We start from the raw sequence: 16,466 nt of genomic DNA on the forward strand, positions 1-16,466 counted from the left end.
GCTATTCAAATGAACCGTTCGCTCTTTGCGGTCTGTTCACGCCTCTAGGTTTGAATGAGCGTACAAAACATGCGGTTGTTTTTTGGAAAACTACTCCCCCTGGCTGCTCGCATCCTACGTCATGTCCGCTAATTATTAGATTAATCGAGTACATCGACCAGCGTATGAACTGCTCGCTATTCTTGTGGTTGGTTTTTCCTACCGCAATCTTGCGAGCAGTTCTGACTATAAATAACCCAGTGACGTGGTCAATGACGTTGCTGTATTAATTATGCACACCCATAAAACGCCCGTTTTAACCTTTAAGCACGCCTGCGTTCGGATTAGGGGTGTGCACCGGCCACTTTTCGTGTTTTGTGTTTTGGTTTTGGATCTGGATCTTTCTTCGTGTTTTGGATCTGGATTGGTTTTGCCAAAACCATCCTTCCGTGTTTTGGGTTCTGGGTTTTGTGTTTTGGATCTGTATTTTTTTGAAAAAAAGTATAAAAACAGCTAAAATCACAGAATTTGTAGGTTTTTCTGCTCCTATGCTATTATTAACCTCAATAACCTTAATTTCCACTCATTTCCAGTCTATTCTGAACACCTCACACCTCACAATAGTGTTTTTATGTCCAAAAGGTTGCACCGAGGTAGCTGGATGACTATGCTAAGCGACACGAGTGGGCGGCACAAACACGTGACCCATCTAGGCGTGAAACTGCAGTGGCAGACAGGATGGCAGTTTGAAAAACTAGGCCCCAAACTGTACATAATGCAAAGAAAAAAAAGAGGTGCAAGATGGAATTGTCCTTGGGCCCTCCCACCCACCCTTATGTTGTATAAACAGGACATGCACACTTTAACAAACCAATCATTTCAGCGCCAGGGTCTGCCACACAACTGTGGCTGAAATGATTGGTTCGTTTGGGCCCCCACAAAACAAGCTGGCAATTAATCTGTCCCTGCACAAACTGGCTCTACGGAGGCAAGATGTCATCCTCATCCTCCTCATCCACCGATTCCTCACCCTCTTCAGTGTGTACATCCTCATCCTCACAGAGTATTAACTCGTCCCTGCTGGAACCACAGGTCCCTCTGTACGTTCTGGAGGCTGGTCTCCCTGGAAGAGTTGATAATTCATTTTATGAACATCATCTTCTCCACATTTTGTGGAAGCAACCTCCTACGCCTTTCGCTGACAAGGTTCCCGGCTGCACTAAACACTCTTTCGGAGTACACACTGGAGGGGGGGCAACTCAGGTAAAATAGAGCCAGTTTGTACAGGGACCTCCAAATTGCTTCTTTTTCCTGCCAGTACAGGTACGGACTGTCTGACATGCCTACTTGGATGCTGTCACCGATGTAATCCTTTAACAGACAGACGCACGCTTGTCGCTGCTGCTTTGAGGATGCAGGTACGGCTACAGCCCACACATTTCACAAAGACCGAAAAAAAAAGAACAATATTTTAATTGTTTGTGTAGCACACTTTGAGGGTGTTACCACCCTTTAACAGACAGACACACGCTTGTCGCTGCTGCTTTAAGGATGCAGGTGCGGCTACAGCCCACACAATTCACAAAGACAGAAAAAAGAAGAAGAATATTTTTATTGTTTGTGTAGCACACTTTGAGGGTGTCACCACCCTTTAACAGACAGACGCACGCTTGTCGCTGCTGCTTTGAGGATGCAGGTGGAATCTAGACGGGATTTGGAACAGAGGACACACTACCTCCATCAATTGTCTAAATCCCACTGCACTAATGTCGGATACCGGACGCACGTCTAACACCAACATAGCAGTCAAGGCCTCAGTTATACGTTTTGCTTCAGGATGACTGCTGTCGTACTTCATCCTCATCGCTAGGGACTGTTGGAGGGTCAATTGTTTAGTAAAAGTAGTGATGTTCCTACTTCCTCTCTGGGATGATGAACAACCCCCAGCAGCAGCAACAGCACTAGGAGGAAGTGGTTCTTGATCTTTCCCTATTTTATTTTTATCGGAGAAAGTTTGGTCCTCCATTTATGTTATATTGATATATACGTGCGGCTAAAGCGCACACAAACACAGAAAATATTTTTTTATTTTTGCTGGAGAGTAGTGCACTTTGTGGGTTACACCACCCTTTAAGAAATGAGCCAGCCGGCTCTTTACTTATGGGACACAGGCGCACGCTTGGCGCTGCTCCTTTGTTGATGCACGTGCGGCTACTGCGCACACAATTCACAAACACAGAAAATAATTTTTTTTTTGGTTTGGACTGGAGTGTACTTTCGGGGGTTACAGCACCCTTTAACGGTCAAGCCAGCCGGCCCTTTACTTATGACACAAGCGCACGCTTGGCACTACTTTGTTGATGCACGTGCGGCTACTGCGCACACAATTCACAAACACAGAAAATAATTTTTTTTTTGGTTTGGACTGGAGTGTACTTTCGGGGGTTACAGCACCCTTTAACGGTCAAGCCAGCCGGCCCTTTACTTATGACACAGGCGCACGCTTGGCACTACTTTGTTGATGCACGTGCGGCTACTGCGCACACAATTCACAAACACAGAAAATATATTATTTTTTTAGCACTTGGGGGGAGCACCCCTGATGGACAGAGCACCCCCTGGACAACACTACAGCACCCCTTTAGGACTGGGACACTGCACAGGACTTTGGAGTGGACACAGCCCCTATGGAGAACTGACTGCACAACACAGTCCAGCCAGCCCCTATGGACTTTGAAGTAGTGGACACAGCCCCTATTAACAACAGCAGCACAGCACAACACAGCCAGCCCCTATGGACTTTGAAGTAGTGGACAACAGCAGCACTACACTACACTACACTACACAGCCCTAACTCCCACCCTCCCTCTTCACTGTCCACAGCCGAGTGAGAAAATGGCGCAGACGCGGGTACCTTATATAGGATCCAAAACCCGCGAGACTCGGAAGGCGGGATGATGACGTTTTGCCTCGATTTCAGATCCGAGTCAGGCGGGAAAAGTCGAGCCTGACTCGGATCGGACTCGGATCGGGGGGGCTCGGGGGGGTTCGGATTTCAGAAATCCGAACCCGCTCACCCCTAGTTCGGATCTCCACTCCCCGTTTTCAAGCACCTTCCCCTGTTACCACCCACATACGCCTCCTCCTGTCACTCAAAATAGCAGGCATTCGCTATTTAGCGAACAAACGATTTTCAGCCACACTGACTGGTTCGCACATGCGTATTACGATCCGTATGCATGCGCAGTTGTGCAAACATCACTCGGAACGAACGAGCGGCCGCTTACGAGCGGCTCTGAATCAGGCCCTTAGTTCCACAGCAGCTGGTTGCAAGAGGTTACCTAAACTAGATCTATAGGCAAACAGCTCCACCTAGTGACCAAATTCAGAAATGTTTCTTTACATTGGTGAAAAAAACATTGTGAATGACGGGCCTAATACAGAATTGTGCAATATTCCGATGTTCCTGCCGTTAAGCAAATTACGGTGAACTGTGCATACGTGCCAGCTGCATTGCACATGTGCAGTGATTGCATTAAGATTACGGTTTGTAGTGAGGGTTCAATCGCTAGTGATTGACAGGAATCAAATATTTTCTGGCAGGTTACGGGGAGTGATGGCTAAAACAAAGACGTTTTTGGGGCGTGTTTCTGGCCGTGTCTCTGCGAGGTACCAAGGTACCAGCCTCTCAGATACATCGGCATACGCAGTTGCAGATTAGCTTCGAAGGCTCCGGTTGGCGTCTCAGTACAAGTTTCTGAGGCTGTTGCATTTGCATATTTTCGCACAACCGTAGATGTGGAAGCTTAATCGGGCCCAATGCATGGGAATGGTGATCATGCTGATTTAGTTGTTTAGAAAAGTGAAGGCAGATTATATTAGCATCTTCCACTGGGGGAGATGTATCAAGCCTTGGAGATTATGTATAAAGTGGAGAAGTTCCCCAAAGCCACTAATCCGCTTCTAACTGTAATATATCTAGTACAGTCTTTGAAATGACAGTGACTGGTTGCTTTGGGCAACTTCACCACATCTCTCTCCAAGGCTTGGTACATCTCCCCCTGTGTTTCTGTGGATGGAACAAATGTGAAAGTGAGTGTACTGATATAACTCCTCTATTTACTTCCACCGAGGGCTAGTCAGTTGATTGCGATGCCGGTGGAATGAACGCTGATATCGGAGGCACATTGCAGGCACAACAACGCACATTTTACCTTGCAACCCCACAATCGGCGAAGTTGCTTTCTCATAATTATCTGTGATGTACACAGCCTCTGCCGCCGCACATCTGGGTGATGCTAATTGCTACCTCAATGTCATAACTCCCTCCTCAGGTACAAAATAAATGTCATGTACTAAAGATCAGGTGTAAAATAATATATGGAATATTTACTGACTTACTGGTTTGGTTAAATACATTTTGTTTACCAAGGACCATACAGATGACAAGGGGACATCAACAATAATTGAACATAAGACAGTTTAACCATCTGCATTGGAAGGGATCTTTACTGTAAAAGTGGTTGAGCTGTGGAATCTCATACAAGGTGCTGATAGTAAATTCACTGATGGGATTTAAAAATGTGTTTATATCATTAGTGGAGACCACTGTAAAGTTTGATCCAGGTAATCTGTACAAATGCTATTTTTTGGGGATTCGGGAAGGATTTGTTCCTATCTGAGGATAAATTGCCAATGGTCACCATTGTGACATCTTTTTTTTTTTTTTTTAAATTTCCTCTTATTACCCTGGGGCCGGAGCAGCAGGAAGAATACATGTGGGGAATGGATTGGATGGACACGGGCAGGGGATGGGGGATGGACACGGGCGGCACGAGTGCATGGGATGTGACCCTGTCAGTGAAACCTAGCTGGCTGTGATTGCATCCCATGCGAACGTGTCTCGTATGTAAGTGGTTAAGTGGGAGGGTGAAAGTCTAATTGGATGAGGGTGAGCACTCAAGTGGTTGGGAGCAGTATGGAGAAATCCTGAGTGGCAAGAGGTGACCAGGCAAGCTGGCAGAAGTCATTGACAGGGAAATGTGGGTGGGAAAGAAAGTATATACCCAGCGGCGGTTCTAGGGGCGGGCAAGCAGGGCTATCGACAGGTCATCCCTCCCCAGGCTTGTCTAATCTGATGGCGCCTGCTCACTCTTGCCCGCCTCCATATATAAGCTGCGGAGGTCATGGCACCATAATTAAAAACAGCTGCCACGCCATGCCACTGGGAATCCCAGTCTGCCAGTATGCCGGGCGTGGGACATCGTTGTCATGCATGGCACTCTGGTAGTGGCCAGTGGAGAGAGAAGAGCAGCAACAAGGAGGAGGGACCTGTCAGCTTTCAGAAGGTAAGACCTGGGCAAGCTCCCACCCCCTGAAGAAAATGACGGCCCCCCCTGCAAACTGAAATTACTATTTTTTAAATGTATTTTTTTGTTGCCCATGGCCACAGTCCCTGAGCTCAGGGCGCCAAAGGAAACTCTTGCCCTGAGCTCGGCAAACTCTAGAACCGCCATGTAAACTGTATACCCAATCATGGAATCTTTGTTTGAAGATTTGCAGATTTAATTAACTGGTTTTCATGGTAAGAAATTGAATGGGCTGTGATACAGTTGAATATTAGCGTTTTATGTAATTAAGGATAATAAATAGTTCCAAAGAGGATGGCTGAAATAAGGATTAGGGTGGGATGTACTAACCTAGCGGATTACATCCCGCCAATCTCCGCATCCATACTGATAGCATATGTACTAATCAGTACCGCAAAGTACAGCTCTTCCGATTAGATCTGTCTTTTACGATCACAATTACGATTGCGTTTATGACCCAGGAGTTCACCTGCGAATGCACAGATAGATGCGGTGGCCGCGGGGCATGCTGGGAGGGATCCGATCGGATCCCTCATACCAGCGTGATGCGGTAGAAGCCCAAAAGCTGGCGTTACTTTCCATGTCAGAGCCCCAATGGCCAACCAATAGTGCATATGGAAAATGTGGTAAAACCCAGAATACAGGATTTTTATTGCATTTTCCTTTTAGTACATCCTGCCCTTAGTGAGGTTAAGGGGCATATACAGTCAGGTGCATAAATATTGGGACATTGACAGAATTTTCATATTTTGGCCTCTATTCACCACCACAATGGCTTTGAAATGAAACAAACAAGATGTGCTTTAACTACAGACTTTCAGATTTAATTTGAGGGTAATTACATCCAAATCAGGTGAACGGTGTAGGAATTACAACGGTTTCTATATGTGCCTCCTACTTTTTAAGGGACCAAAAGTAATGGGGCAAACTAAACAATCCTAAATCTAACTTTCACTTTTTAATACTTTGTTGCAAATCCTTTGCAGGCAATTACAGACTGAAGTCTGGAACGCATAGACATCACCAGACGCTGGGTTTCATCCCTGGTGATGCTCTGCCAGGCCTCTACTGCAAATGTCTTCAGTTCCTGCTTGTTCTAGGGGCATTTTCCCTTCAGTTTTGTCTTCATCAAGTGATATGCATGCTCAATTGGATTTAGGTCAGGGGATTGACTTGGCCATTGCATAACATTCCACTTTTTAGCCTTAAAAAACTCTTTGGTTGCTTTTGCAGTATGCTTTCGGGTCATTGTCCATCTGCACTGTGAAGCGCCGTCCAATGAGTTCTGAAGCATTTGACTGAATATGAGCATATAATATTGCCCGAAACACTTCAGAATTCATTCTGCTGCTTTTGTTGGCAGTCACATCATCAATAAATACAAGGGAACCAGTTCCATTGGCAGCCATACATGCCCACGCCATGACACTACCACCACCATGCTTCACTGATGAGGTGGTATGTTTTGGATCATGAGCAGTTCCTTTCCTTCTCCATACTCTTCTCTTCCCATCACTCTGGTACAAGTTGATCTTTGTCCCATCTATTCATAGGATGTTGTTCCAGAACTGTAATGGCTTTTTTAGATGTTGTTTGGCAAACTCTAATCTGGTCTTCCTGTTTTTGTGGCTCACCAATGGTTTACATCTTGTGGTGAACCCTCTATATTCACTCTTGTGAAGTCTTCTCTTGATTGTTGACTTAGACACATATACACCTACCTCCTGGAGAGTGTTCTTGATTTGGCCAATTGTTGTGAAGGGGTCTTTCTTCACCAGGGAAATAATTCTTCTGTCATCCACCACAGTTGTTTTCCGTGGTCTTCCGGGTCTTTTGGTGTTGCTGAGCTCTCCGGTGCATTCTTTCTTTTTAAGAATGTTCCAAACAGATTTGGCCACACCTAATGTTTTTGCTATCTCTCTGATGGGTTTGTTTTGATTTTTCAGCCTAATGATGGCTTGCTTCACTGATAGTGACAGCTCTTTGGATCTGATATTGAGTGTCGACAGCAACTGATTCCAAATGCAAATGTCACACCTAGAATCAACTCCAGACCTTTTACCTGCTTAATTGATAATGAAATAATGAGGGAATAGCCCACACCTGTCCATGAAATAGCTTTTGAGTTGATAGTCCCATTACTTTTGGCCCCTTAAAAAGTGGGAGGCACATATAGAAACCGTAGTAATTCCTACACCGTTCACCTGATTTGGATGTAATTACCCTCAAATTAAATATGAAAGTCTGCAGTTAAAGCACATCTTGTTTGTTTCATTTCAAAGCCATTGTGGTGGTGAATAGAAGCCAAAATATGAAAATTCTGTCAATGTCCCAATATTTATGCACCTGACTGTATATCAAATAATGGGCCTGATTTAGACTTGGGAATAAAGTAAGATAGAGCAAGTAACTGTGCACCTGGACAAACCATGCTGCACTGCAGGGGGTGCAAATACATACATTTAATTTTTTTTGCATATGGGGTAAACAATGGCTGGACAGATTTATTTTTACACTGCAATTTAGATGTGAGTTTGGACACACCCCTCCCAAATCTAAAGCAGGCCATACTATAGACCAACTTTCCTCCAACTAGTTGGCTGGTTGGAATGAAAATCCATTAATGCATGGAAGCAAATGAGAATCAGCAATTTGCTTGAAAAACAGACAAATGGACGAAAGCTGCTGTGCAGACAAGTTGTTTCTATCAAACGGATTTAACCAACTTCCCTGAACGACCTTTTTTGTGTTTTCTGGTGTTTGGGAGCATGTACTCTGTAAGGCGCTGCAGAACATTTGTGGTGCCATATAAATAAACCCTAATGCTGCCCATCCACTAGCAGACTTGTCCCTGAAAGATCAAAAGATCTTCACAAATCGTTCATCAATTCCTGATGATAGTCATCGTTCATGTGCATGAATGATTTGTGAACGATTGCACAAAACGACCAAAGACCATAGACCAATGATTTTCCAACCAGTTGTTAATAAAAGTGGGCTGAAATATTTATTTCAATCTATATATGTTTATATGTTTTTTTTTAAGCTGTGGGCGGTGCTTTCTATTGAAAATAAAGAGCAGGCATCCATTTTAAAACACTGCATTTATTCTTTGTGGCTAGTTTGGTTTGGTGTATACCGGCTGATCGTTGTTGCTTGGATAATTGCTTTGGTTTGTTTTCTGGCTTGCCTATTATCAAACTGCGCTTATTGTCTGACTATCATGGATGATTACCGCTACCGTGTGATAACTGCATATGCAGGAGTCGCAGTGTTAGTGGATAGTGAGGGAGCTGAGAGGAGGAGGAGACAGGTTCACTTGCGCTGGACCAAGGAGTGGCTGCTGCAGAGGGATTCTCCGTCGCACATGCCACTGCTTGCTGAAATCCGCGAGAACAACCCGGATGATTTCCGTAATTTTATGAGCATGGATGACATCACCTTTAGTGAATTGTTGCGTTTGGTGACAGCCCTCATCCAGCGCCAGGATACCAAGTTTCGCAGAGCCATACCTGCTGAGGAGAGGCTGGTTGCTACCCTGAGATTCTTGGCAACCAGCAGATCATATGAGGATTTGAAGTTCGGCAGCTTTATTTCTGCCCAAGCTTTGGGGCGCATAATTCCGGAGACGTGCCGGGCGATCTTCACTGTCCTAAAGCCTCAATATTTCAAGGTATTTACTCATTAGAAATAGACTATAAATGTTAGACATTGCTGTACTCCTCTGTATATTCCCTTAGTGTTCATATGCTTTATACTGATGTAGCCCACATTACCTGTATAATCTGCTAATTTTTATTGTGTAATATGCTTGCAGTATGTGCCCCCCTTGTATGTCCCTTTTTCTGTAATATTGCTGGTTATATCATTTTTGCTGCTGCATGTCCCTTATGTCAGATCTTCAGTATGTATGTCCCTTTTTCTGTAATATTGCTGGGTATATCATTTATACTGCTATAAGTCCCTTTGTCTAATCTCCAGTATGTATGTCCCTTTTCTGTAATATTGCTGGGTATATCATTGTTGCTGCTGCACCATCCTGAAAACCTTTCTTAAGTTTAATTTAATTTACATAAAGAAATATGTAGATGTCCGTTGTACTGTTTTAATTGTTTTTTCTTTTTAGAAACATAAATTTATATGTAATAATTTTTTTTTTTACTTTTCTAGTTCCCGTCTTCCCTTGGCTGTTGCAAAGGAATTTGCGAAGAGGTGGAATTTTCCAAATTGTGGAGGGGCTATAGACGGCAAACATGTCCGGATCATACCACTAGCCCACCTTGGTTCTTTATTTTTTTAATTCTAAAGGTTTTTTCAGCGTCGTAATGATGGCTGTAGTAAATGCCAATTATGAGTTTCTGTATGTTGATATAGGGAAAAACGGACGTTACTCAGATGGGGGCTCATTCAAGGACACTGTCTTTTATGAAAGATTCATATCAGGCCAGCTGCACTTACCCACCGTCTCTTAGTGCAAGCATAATTTAAATTTTGTTTTTGTGGCTGATGAGGCCTTTGCCCTTCATGAAAATTTAATGAAGCCCTTTCCTCAAAGAGGGCTGTGTAGAGAAAAACACATTTTAATTATAGACTTTCCCGGGCTAGACGAACTGTAGAAAATGCATTTGGAATATTGAGCCATTGCTTTAGAATTTTCACCACTGCTTAGAAATTTACAAGTACCAAAAATAGAATGGATTGTGCTGGCATCATGTGCCCTACATAATATGCTGCGTATAAAAGCAACGCAACAAACTACACCAACCTCCATGAGTGACTGTGACATAACAGAGGAGAGTCGCATGTGGACATCTCTTAACTGCGCACGGATCCCAACACCACACTCTGGAAGAGCCAAGGAAGTGAGGAACCAATACATGGCCTACTTCAATGGCGTGGGAGTGGTACCTTGGCAGGGAAATAGCATTTGCTAATGCCCTTTTTCCCTAATAGTTCTTCATCCTATTAATAAAAATTAGGTGATTGCACGAAACGATCCTGTTTTTTTTTTCCAAAAATAGGTTAATAATATATATATGCTCCTAAACATGAAACTACTGTAATAACCATTCCAAAATACTGATATATAGATGAAGGTATTTAAACAGGTTTCATAAGTGCAGTTTGCCAGATCCAGTGTTCAAATAGGAATAGCTATGCTTCACCCAACACTGAAAGGATGGACAGATGGTTTCCCTTCAGTGTCGGTAAGCATACCAAGGTTCCCCTCTCCCTACCCTTCCCCTCCCTTTTAGGTTCCTTGCCCTAACTACCCTTCCTAGTACCAAACCTAAACTGCATACAGGCGGACCTAAAACAAAAACCCCCTTTTCTCTACCCTAAAGTGGTTATTTAAACCTTTGTCCCGCAAGGGGGCCCAAATCCCAATCCTCTAGCAAGCATACCAACGAGTTGTCGTACAGTTGCTGTAGAGCTAATGAGAGTTGTTGGTACTTCCACACCGATCATTAGTCCATTTAGGGAGATAGGGCACCAGTTTCTCAAATAATTCCCGCTCAAAATTTTGTCATATTCCTTTATGGTGAATTACTCCACATTAGAATTAAAAAGTAAAAAATATCATACAAATATTTTTAAAGTTAAATAAAGATTCACAAATATGTCACTGTGGTTTTTATTACATTTTTGCAATAATCGTGGGTTTAAGTCTTTGGCTACACCACATGTGTAGTGCTAGCCATAGGGCCCCCACACCCTAACAATATATGTAGAGGCAGCAGCAGTGCCGCCAATTCCCTTGCCCCCCCCCCATGGAATACCCCTAGCGATTGGATAATCCCCCTCCCCACATGTAAATGTCCTCAGGAAAGGCCTCTCCTCAGCGTGTCAAAAGCAGGATTTTGAAAGGGAGGCTTTCAAACCCTTGACTAACCAACCAATGAAATTAGTAACCAAACAGTCAAGTCAGGTAGCCAACCAGTCAGCAACGCCATCTAGGTGGCTGCGAGAAGGTAATCTTCCCACTGCCACCTATGACAGAGGGACCTAGTGGTCCCTCTACACCCACACCTATCCCTCCTTTGGATCCTTATCGTTTTCGTTCATTTATTTAGTTATGGGCTAGACAATCTGTGCCTTTATGTAAAATGTATTGTCATTTAAAAAAAACTAAAATAAAAAATAAATGAAATAAAAAAATATTACCAGTCTAAAAAACCCCCATAAACCCCTGGAATCAAACATTGAACAAACCCCAAGCCCTACCTAACAACCTCTAAAAACACCTTTTCATGTAATTTTATTTGCAAAATACCATAAAAACATTAAATAAGGAGACCACACGTTTGTTTGTTTTTTTTAAACATTTTATATTATTAAAACTTATTTCTCTGGACACGATTAATTAAAATTTACCAGGCCAATGAGGGAGTCGATACCAAGGACTATTCAAATCGTGATCGAATCAGGCACTTCAACAATTGGTCACATACAGTAAGGACCATTTTAGTGATGCCAACATCAACAGTGTTAAGGGAAAGACCCAGAATGTCTGAACTGTGGGCCTGATTCAGACCCGCTCGCCAGCGCATATCGCTCGCAAGCGGGTCGATGGTCCTTCCCTGCGCATGCGCGAGACCCGGCCAGCGACGGGCGATCCGTCGCTACGGGTCTCGCACCAAAAGGAGGCGGCTGTCAATTTTGATTGATAGCTTGCCCCGTTTTGGAGGCGGGCAGGGGGGTGGCTACACAAATGGAGGCGTTGCCATTTGTGGGAGGCACCACTGACATCACCAGTGATGTCAGTCGAGAGCTTCCTGCTCTGTTAGCAGGAAGCTCTCTGGGGCTTGCGACGGACGAGACCCTACCACAAGCTGTGGTCACCCACAGCATAACGAGTGGCCAGGAGGCAACAACAACAAAAAAAAAATGCCCTGATGCAGAGCGAGCGCTCTTCAAGAGTGTCCAACTCTGAATCAGACCCTGTGTCCCAAAAAACAGCACAATACGGACCAAACAATGTTCTGAATGCAGGGGTAAATGAGGTAAAAAAGCCCACCAATGGCACTATAACCCCACTGAAGTTCATTCTGGTGAAGGAAACCAAAGTAAAAGGAATGAACGAAACTTTTGCAACATTGAAAAAAAAACCCCGCAAACAAAAATAACTATTTAAAAAAAGTAACATCGCCCTGTAGAGTGGTCTGTGCGGAATTGGTATCAAATACCGCCGGCCGTAGGGCCGATTCCCGGAAGCGCCTGGCCAACAAAAGCAGAGTTCCCAGCAGCGGAAGCCAGACAGCACTGGAAATCCCGATCGTCGCTAAGGTAAGTATAAACTAACCTAACCCCCTAACCCTCCTTAGGGGTGCCTAACCCTAACCTCCCCCCAAGTGCCTAACCCTAATCCCCCCTCTAAGTGCCTAACCCTAACCCCCCCTTCCCCACTGCCTAAACCTAAGTCCCCTGGGGGGGTGCCTAACCTAAAGTCCCCCCCGGGGATGCCTAACCCTAACCCTCCCCGGGGGGGTGCCTAACCCTAAGTCCCCCCGGGTGCCCTAAACCTAACACTCCCCCCACGGCTGTCCGCTCACGGCGCCTGGCATCCCTTCGATTGGGATGCCGGGCGCCGGTCTTCCGGCGTCAGGGAAATGACAGGCGTCTAGATATAGACGCCGGTCATTTATCCCACGCCAGGATAAAGCAGTCGGGAAGCCCGCTGTCGGGATTCTGGCAGCCGGCTTCATGATTGTATACTGTCGGTGCACTCTGCCAAACAAAATGCACACCACTCGTGGAGGTACTGGGATAGGGATGTGGTGGTGCTGGGCTAAACAATGCTTCATAGGTGTGGGGAACTGACAGAGGAGGAATACGACGGTCTGTGTCCAGGGTCTGGGAAAGTGCCTGAGGCTGAGGGGGTGGGCCGACACTATGTTAGTGTCTTTTTCCAAATCACCCTCAAGACCACTAACCATAGCATTATATTCTATCTTCATGAAATTAAGTTTCTTGTCAGGGGCCATGGCCTTCATTTCATGACTGATTTTTATGCCAAAAGCCATATCTGCATCCGGGAGCTTCTGAAGAACCTCCTCCGCATGTTGCAAAAATCGCTCACCCCTCGACGGTCCAGTGGCAGGAGTCCTGGATGCCCTTTTCCTCTTTGCGGCGGGAGCCTGGAAAGAGGGTGGCTCAATGGGGGACTCCGAAACCTCTGTGGGCTCACTGGAGGCAGGTTCAGGATCAACGTCCAGCACCATGGACGACTACAAAAAAAACAAAAAAACTATTTTAAAGAAAGAAATTTTACACAAACAATTATCAATAAAACAAAGATAACATTTGATTTAAAGCAATAGAAAAAACTGATTTACTTTTTAAAAAAATAAAATACATTACCGTCCCCTGACTCAAAGAGTCTTCAGTGAGGACATCAGCCGCCTCTGGCTCCAGCGAGCACCCTGGGCGTCTCTTCGGTTCCTTCTCCAGCACAAACTCCAGTTGGTCATAGTACCAAAGTTTGGGCTTCCGGACCTCATCCGCCCCTGCTCCAGAACGCTGCGACTCTATATACTTATTGTGCTGTTTGAGGAAAACAGTTCAGATATTCTGGATCTTTTGCTTGACCCAGTCGATGTCGGCATCACTCTCACAGTCCTTACTGTATGCTACCAATTTGTTGAATGCCTAATTCTTCTTATCACGATTTGAATTGGCCCTCTTGATATCTATGATGACGTACGACGCATTCAAGACAGGTGCAACCTCGGTATTGCAGGTGTCTGTAGTGTAGTGGTTAGAAATCAAACCAATACATGCTTGCATCTGTACAACCCATTTCCCGGGTTCGAAACCTGGAATGTTACACATTTATTATTATTATTATTATTATTACACAGTTGGTGTGTAATATGGAGATCCCACTTTCACTGTGTGTGAATCATGACCCGCTATGATCTTCCATACGCCATGGCATAGCGCTACATGGCATATGGCTATGGCGCGGTGCCACTGGGAATGCGCCAGAGATCCCATTGCAACCCCTCAGAGCTGACAATCACCACAGCGCCAACCGTGCTGACATTGACGCAAGTTTGCACTTTTAAATGCACAGTCAGTTTGTAATGCAGAGAGCTCTCTCTCAAACAGAGCCCACTACCAGTTGCTGGTCATGAGAAATCACTATAGTGTCCAAATCTGGGACAGCGCCGACATTGATGCAAGTTTGCGCTCTAAAGTATGTACTGTAATACAGACATCCCACTTTCGCTGCGTTTGACTCCCGAAGCACTGGGCATGCTGGAAATACTGAATACTGTAAGTGAAGATTTAGAAAAAAACAAAACAAAACTATATTTTCAAGGTCTCAAACCCATGGGACAACAATATGGGAGAAGCAGTGAGACTAGGCATTAGACCGCTAGGCCACACGCTATACCCATTACTACAGTACTGTAGTTCCTAAAGTAATGAAATCACTACAATGTCTAAGTCTGGGACAGTGCCGACAGAACTTACATTGGCGCAAGTGTGCAATTTCAACCGCACAGTCAGTGTGTAATACAGAGCTTAATGATTTAAAACTTTATTAGACATTCTTCTACCGCATTATTATACATTCCTGATTCCATGTGGAAAACGCTGTAATACTGTATAGTGTACCGAATCACCGCTTCTGTCAGCCAATAATCGGGCGGTGATACAGAACATGCATTGGAAATCAGACACACGCGCTATGTAGTTTAGGAAAAGTGACACCTGGTGGGCAAAAAGTTGTATTACACGTTATGACTTTTTTCCAGCACTACGCTACATTATGAAACTTTGTGTGGCGTGACTCATGGCGTGGTGTGTGGCGCGCCTTGCGTGGCGTGCTTCATAGTGTATGGAGCAACAAACTAGCTGGGCACATCTGTAAATAACTACTGGCAGGAAATAGAGGCAATTTGGGGATATATTTATTTAAGTTTCTAACTAAAAATTAAAAGAGTTCATGTTGCCACTTGCTATGGGCAACATGAAGAACATTAGCTGTCTTTGCTTTACCTGGGCTGCCCACCAACCTTCCAGTGTGTACTCACTCAGATAGAGTTTTCAGCACAACCGGGAACCTTGTCAGTGATTGGCCTTTGACTTCTTCCCCAAAATGTGCAAAAGATGATGTCAATCAAAATGAACTACAAATTCTACGAGAAAGACCTTTACCGTCAGTTCCGTGCAAAAATTACAGAGGCACCTGTAATGGTGGATTTCAGCGGGGACAAAAGAAGAAGATGATGTATACATCACCCCAGATTATACCATCATCCAAGCCTATATCGTCATCCCAACCTGTGTTGTGTATAAATTACAGCTGCGCTCCCAGTTAGATTGGGGATTCATTTTCCACTTTAGTGGATGTGAGCTCCATTTTAGTCCATATCACTACACCCCCTACACATCTTCTGACCTGGGCTACAGGAGGAGCAGCTGCACTCTGGAAGACGGTTGCATGGAGTTGCCCCTCTGACTCACTGAAATTCAGGTAGAGGGGCCATGGGTAGGGAGTAGGGACACTATAATCAGAGAACGCAGTTTTAGCTGCTTTTTTAAACCATATCCTCTATTTTCACCTTTGAAAATGTTTATGCAATTCTCAGCAGAGGCGTTTGTGATGCCATGGCTAACGCACACACACGCACAGAAAAAAAACACATTGATTGATTAATTAATTATTGTTTAGGGGGCACTTGGGAGGGAGAGCACCCAAAAGAGGCAGCAGCCTCTTGATAAATGACACAGACAGCACAGCACCCCTGCGCACCTATGTTGCTGATATATGTGGCTAACGCACACGCACAAAAAAATTGTTTTTATTTTTTCACTGGTGGTGTGGCTAACATGCACAAAAAAAAACGTGTTTGTTTATTTTTTGGCCAGCAACCCCTTGACAGACATGAGCAGCACAGCACCCCTGCACAGCTACGCCGATGACAGGTGTGGCTAACATGCACACACAAAAAAAATATTTATTTTTTGGGCAGCAGCCCTTAGACAGGAGCACAGCACCCCTGCACAGCTACGCCGATGACAGGTGTGGCTAACATGCACACACAAAAAAAATATTTATTTTTTGGGCAGCAGCCCTTAGACAGGAGCACAGCACCCCTGCACAGC

This window comes from Taudactylus pleione, unplaced genomic scaffold (genome assembly GCF_031769625.1).
Source record: "Taudactylus pleione unplaced genomic scaffold, aTauple2 ptg000518l, whole genome shotgun sequence".
Taxonomy (NCBI): domain Eukaryota; kingdom Metazoa; phylum Chordata; class Amphibia; order Anura; family Myobatrachidae; genus Taudactylus; species Taudactylus pleione.